Source organism: Nicotiana tabacum, chromosome 15 (genome assembly GCF_000715075.1).
Source record: "Nicotiana tabacum cultivar K326 chromosome 15, ASM71507v2, whole genome shotgun sequence".
Taxonomy (NCBI): Eukaryota; Viridiplantae; Streptophyta; class Magnoliopsida; order Solanales; family Solanaceae; genus Nicotiana; species Nicotiana tabacum.
Window position 1 is genome coordinate 101,541,404 of NC_134094.1, and position 6,044 is coordinate 101,547,447.

Genomic DNA, 6,044 nt, shown 5'->3' on the forward strand with positions numbered 1-6,044 from the left:
TTGGTATATGTGGAATAAAATAGGTACCCAAATGCCTTGAGAAGGGAGTAAGTAGGTACAGACCCAAAGATCAATTCATAAGGGCTCTTTCCTGACAACAAACCAGAACGAAACTTATTGATGAGGTAGGTTGCAGTAAGTACATAATCTCCCCAAAACTTAGTGGGAAGATGAGACTGGAAGAGAAGAGCTCTAGCAGTTTTCAAAAGATGTCTATGCTTTCTTTCTACCACCTTATCGTAGGCTATAATCTCATGTTTTAGTAGATTATTACCTTCCAATTTACTATACTTTAGTTGAGTTTGAGCTTTAATAGCTAGTGTTTTGCACTAATTATGTGTTTTATGCCTTGTAAGAGTGATTCCAGGCTATGTAGCTGTTATGGAATGAATTCAAGTGATTTGGAGATTTGAAGTCTGAGTAAAAGCTCAAGGAATTAAGCCGAGATCGTGTTCAGGGATCAACGGATGATAGTTAAGAACGAACAAAGAATCTAGTAGGCATATTGCGTAGTTCCTAGTAAAATGCACATAACCTTTCGCTTGAAATTCCGTTTGGGATCCACAATATATTGTTGGAAATCTAATTCAAAGGGATACAAATTTCCCGTTTTATGTTTTCTCAAATTCCCAACAGAACAGGGTAAAACGTGTGCGGCCGTGCACTGGCCGCGCATATGGGGCAGAATAGTGTGCAAAGTACGGGACCAGGTGTGCTGCCGCGCATGTCCTGTTCAGGAAAAGCCCTATTTCTCTAAGAAAGGGTAGTTTCATCCGGGATTTATTTTGGGGGCGGATTAAATACCCTAAAACACCATTTTTGATGGAGTTTTGACATACCTTAGGCCTAGGGAAGCTTAGGAAAAGAAGGAGAAGCAAGAGCACAAGGATTTCATCCTTCCTTCCTCACTCAAATACGGGTTTGGATTGTATTTATATTTTCCTCTATTTTTGTTTCATTTATGAAGAACTCCTCCATATCTATGGAGTAGAACCTTTTGGGTTTTGATAGATGGTTGTTTGTGGATTATAACCTATTTTTATGTATTTGAATCGTTTTTAGAAGATTTAATTAATGCATCTATGTTCACTTGTTCTTGTAATCGAGAGAGGCATAACTTTTAGTATATTTGCACTATATTGTTGGTTGAGTTCATAGATTCTTCTAAGTAATCGAAAGAGGCTAGTTGAATCCTTGATTAAACCTAGTTAGGAGGATAATCGAAAGAGGTTCTCCTAAAGACCAATCCATTACGAATTCTTGCATATCTTCACCGAGCTTAAATTGCTTCATATTGTGAAGTTGAGACTTAATCGAGAGAGGAGTTTCTATTAAACATTTGTACTGATAATTAAGTGAATTCGAGAGACTCACTTGAACATTAGAAGTGAATTATCTAGAGTTAGATTCCTAATAATTATCTTGCACCTATCCTATCAACCTATATTTTCTCTCATTGATAACTTCCTTGCTTACCTGTGTTGAGGTTGTCATTAGTCAATAATTTAGGTTCTTATTTAGTTTCAATTCTTAATTATATAAATCTCAATTGTTGATCCTCCTAGATAGAAATCGAGCTATGAACTACGAGAATACTATTTAAATCCAATCCCTGTGGAGATGATAATTATATTATACTATCTTTGACTAGCGAGTACAATTTAAGTGTGTATTTTGCGCTCGTCAAATTTTGGCGTTGTTACCGAGGATTGGCAATTAATAGTGTTGGAAATAGTTTGTAGTGCTGATTCAGGAATTTATTTTTATTTTTACTTTTTTTTGTTCTTCACGGGTTTCTCCTCCATGGGCAGGCAACAGGTTAAAGTCCGTGGTGTATGACAAGATCTTCTTGTAGAGAAGTAATACCCTACAAACCAGAATTGAAAAAATACATGCGGCAACTGAGGAAGGACAAAGAGTTTACCGAAAGGTTCTTGGGGCAACCTTCAACCCAAGAACACATGGCTAATGACGACGACAATGAGGTAGAGGCAGATGCAAGGATAGCTGGTGAGGCAACCCATAGAGCTGCCGAGGAAATTGTCGAAGACAATAGGGGTCGAATATTCAATCTAAATCGACCCTTGATTGAAGACTAGTTTGAGAATGCGCTACCAAGGCCTGGTAGAGCATTGTGTGATTATGCCAGACCAGTCTACAATCATGGATTGTCAAGTGTTAGACCACCTCCAATTGCAGGATATCACCAGGTCATTGCGTTGTTGCAATTATCTGGCTAAAGGTGATCCCTCAGGAGGTCTCACGCTTGTCCTATTTATAAAGTTAATTTTATTTCTAATGGAGAGGGCAACAAGGACAATTCTTCTCCAACTATCATAGAAAGTTCTATAAAAAAGAGTAGAAACTAAAGATGTTCCTAACACGTTTGAGGGTGTACATACAAAAGATGACAGGGATGGGTATAGTGATTTTCACGAAACACAGTGCGTGAGGTACTCGTAGTAGCAGAAGGCGGGTTGACATGCTCAGAATTATCATTCATCATTATACAAGTAATAACAACAGTCAAACACTAGAAGACAAGATAAAAATTCAGATATACTAGCCTTTATCGCAACTGGACTGAGAGCGGCCTTCAAAGTTAGGGAAATTAGAAACGCCAAACCCTAGATTCACCCAAACGAGCTCAAAATAAAACAATGTCCAGCAAACGACCACCTTCATAGAACAAATAAGCGTAATAGGGCAGAAAACCATCGGACTTTGAAGAAATCAGCTAAAAATTCCTCAGAAACGACGAACACCGTCGTACCTCGAGAACTCCAACAAAACCCTTCAAGGGTAACATCGATCTGGAGCTAAGAACGAGATAATCATAGATCTATGCTCTGATACCATATTAATAATTAATAAACAAGTGAATTTGATTAATGAGAGTTAATCTACAATGAAGAGCTTGAGAGAGAAATGGAGAAGATTCTAGATATTTTCTATTAGACAAATAAGGGAATGAAAGAAATAATAGCCCATTTCTCTGATGAACCGGGTCTCTGTATTATATATACGAGACCCAATGGCCCAAAACTAATGAGACTATCTACTGTAGAAAATAAATACAATTGGGCCTGAATAATTGAAATGAAATATCAACCCATATTTATAAGTCCAACATGCAACTAACAAACAGAGATATTATATGTAATGACCCGATCATTCATTTTGTGTAATTACGCCCACTACCCTTTTTATTGCTTCACACTTGTGTGTTTATGCCTTTGAAACTTGCAGGGTTGATTAGTTTTATTCCGAAAAGCTTTTGGATTGATTTGGACCCTTGATTCAAGACTTAGAAGCTTTAATTTGAAAATGTTGACCAAACTTTGACTTTTGTGAAAACGACCCCGAAACTGGGATTTTATGACTCCAATAGCTTTGTATCATAATTTCGGACTTGGGAGTATGCGTAAAATTTATTTTGGAAGTCCGTAGGTTGATTTGTATTGATTTTCCGAAATTTGGCAATTTAAAATTGAAAAGTTTGACCGTAGATTGACTTTTAGCTATCGAGCTCGGAATTTGATTTTGGGACTTGGAATAGTCTGTTATGGAATTTAGAACTTGTTTGAAAGATTTGGTGTTGTTTGGAGTTGATTTGATAGGATTCGTACACTTGGTTGAAATTCTAGAAGTTTTTAAAAATTTCTTTGAATTTCATGCATTTTAGAGTTCAATTCGTAATTTTAGATGTTATTTTTGTATTTTGACCGCGCGAGTGAGTTCGTATGATATTTTTAAGCTTGTTTGAATATTTGGTTTGGAGCCCCGAGGGCTCGGATGAGTTTCGAACATGATCCAAAGAGGTTTGGATTAAAATTATAGAAAACTGATGTCAGGTGCTCTGGTGTCGCAAATGCGAACACCGGGCTCGCATTTGCGAAGGAGACATGTGATGGGAAATTTTCACAAATGCAACCTCACCTTCGTATTTGCGAAGGCAGTAAGAACTACACAGTGTTCGCAAATACGAACAATTGTCCGTTTTTGCGATGTTTCCCCTGTTCGCAATTGCGATATATGTTAAGTCTGTCAGTGTTTGTAAATGCTAGCCCTGGTCCGCAATTATGAGGGTTCACAAATGCAAACCTTGTGTCGCAAATGCGACATCTGCAGCTGGTTAAAGGGTTGGGAGACGGGATTTTTGAACCCTTTCTTGCATTATTGAACCCTAGACTTGGTAGGAGGCGATTTGGAGAGGGGATTTTTACCTACAAACCTTGGGTAAGTGATTCTAATTTAATTTTAATCATATTCAATCAACATATCTTATATTTTAACATCAAAATCATGTAAATCAAAGTAGAAATTTGTGAAACTTTGTCAAATTTTTGAAAAATAAGAAATTAAGTTTTGAGAGTCGGTTTGGACTCGAATTTTGAAACTAATCACATATATGAACTTGTGGGGTCATGGGTAGACGGAATCTACCATTGGACCCGAGTTTTAACCGGTCGGGCCCAACGTTGACTTTTTGGAAAAAGTATAAAGATCTTAACTTTATCTATTGCAATTGAATTCCCTAGCATTGTTTGATGTTATTGAGTCGATTTTGGTTAGATTTGAGCCGTGTGGAGGCGTATTTTAAGAGAAAAGCTATCTTCGAGTATTGAATTGGCCTAGTTGAGGTAAGTGTCTTGCCTAACTTCGTGTGGGAGAACTACCCCTTAGGATTGGTATTGTTTAATTCAATTGTACTAAGTGAAATCCGTGTATGCAAGGTGACGAGTGGGTACACGGGTTGTACATAGTATTTGACCAGTTTAGGCCACTTAGACTATTTCCATGCTTTAATTGAAATTCCATATCATGTTATAAATTCTCATAGTCAATTTATCCTTGATTATGTTAAACTATCCTTGCATGCCTTAGTTGACTTGTTTAGTACTTGTTCTACATCCTACTTGCTAAATTACTCTCATACTTTAGTTGAACTTGTTGCCTCCTTTATTTGTTACATATTATCTCTTCATTGTTAATTATCATTATTTGAAGTTATTGTTGATTTCTATTATTTAAGACTCATTGTTGAAAATTATCTCTTTTATTGTGAGTTAGTATTATCTAATATCGTGGTTATACATTATTTCTCTCATTGTTGAAGTTATTTGGAGTTGAAGTTATGAAAGTCGTTAATATGTTGAGGCGATGTTGGCTATTGTTGAAACATCTATCTTATTGAGCATTTTTCATCCATTGTTGTTGTTGATATTCTTGTATACGTTGTGGTGGATCCATGGGCTATTGTTGTGAAAATATTTATATTATTGTTGTTGGTAAGTTTTTGTATATAGGCACTTGTGGTGCGAATAGTTATTGTGATATGATGCGCATGCGGCGGTATAAGGCTTGGGTTGATGTGCATGCGGCGGTATAAGATGAGACTTATGTGTGTGTCTCTTGTATGAGAACTACGTGAAGCCACGCGACATCATAAGGTGGGCTAAAGTGTGTGTAGCTATTTTGGAAAAACTGTTTTCCAAAACCTATTTTCAAATATAAGGCTCACGCGGCGGTATAAGGAAAGATTATGATTGAAATTGAGAAAAGTGGATACGATACAGTACTTCGGTGGTGATTCTTGATTATACGAGGCGGTACCTCAATTTTGATTTCACTATACACGAGGCGGTACCTTGTTGTGATTCTTGCTATTCGTTTCATGTTGCAAGGTGTTTTTGGTGGAAAATATATCTTGTTATGTCGTTCCTTATTTGTTCTAGAAGTTGTTGTCCGTACATGAACATTGTGGCACTTTAGTTGTTTCTTTTGTGTTATTTCTATTGTTGGTTTCTGGTACTAGCTCTTGCTATTATCTTTCCGTATTAGTTATTTTTTCACTTTTTATTTCACATCCATATTAAAATTTCATACTGTCTATTTTATATCCTAGTAGGTGTCTTGACTTGGACTCGTCACTACTCAACTGAGGTTAGACTCGACACTTACTGGGTACCGTTGTGATGTACTCATACTACAATTCTGCACATCTTTTTGTGCAGATCAAAGTACATTTGCTTGTGCCGGTC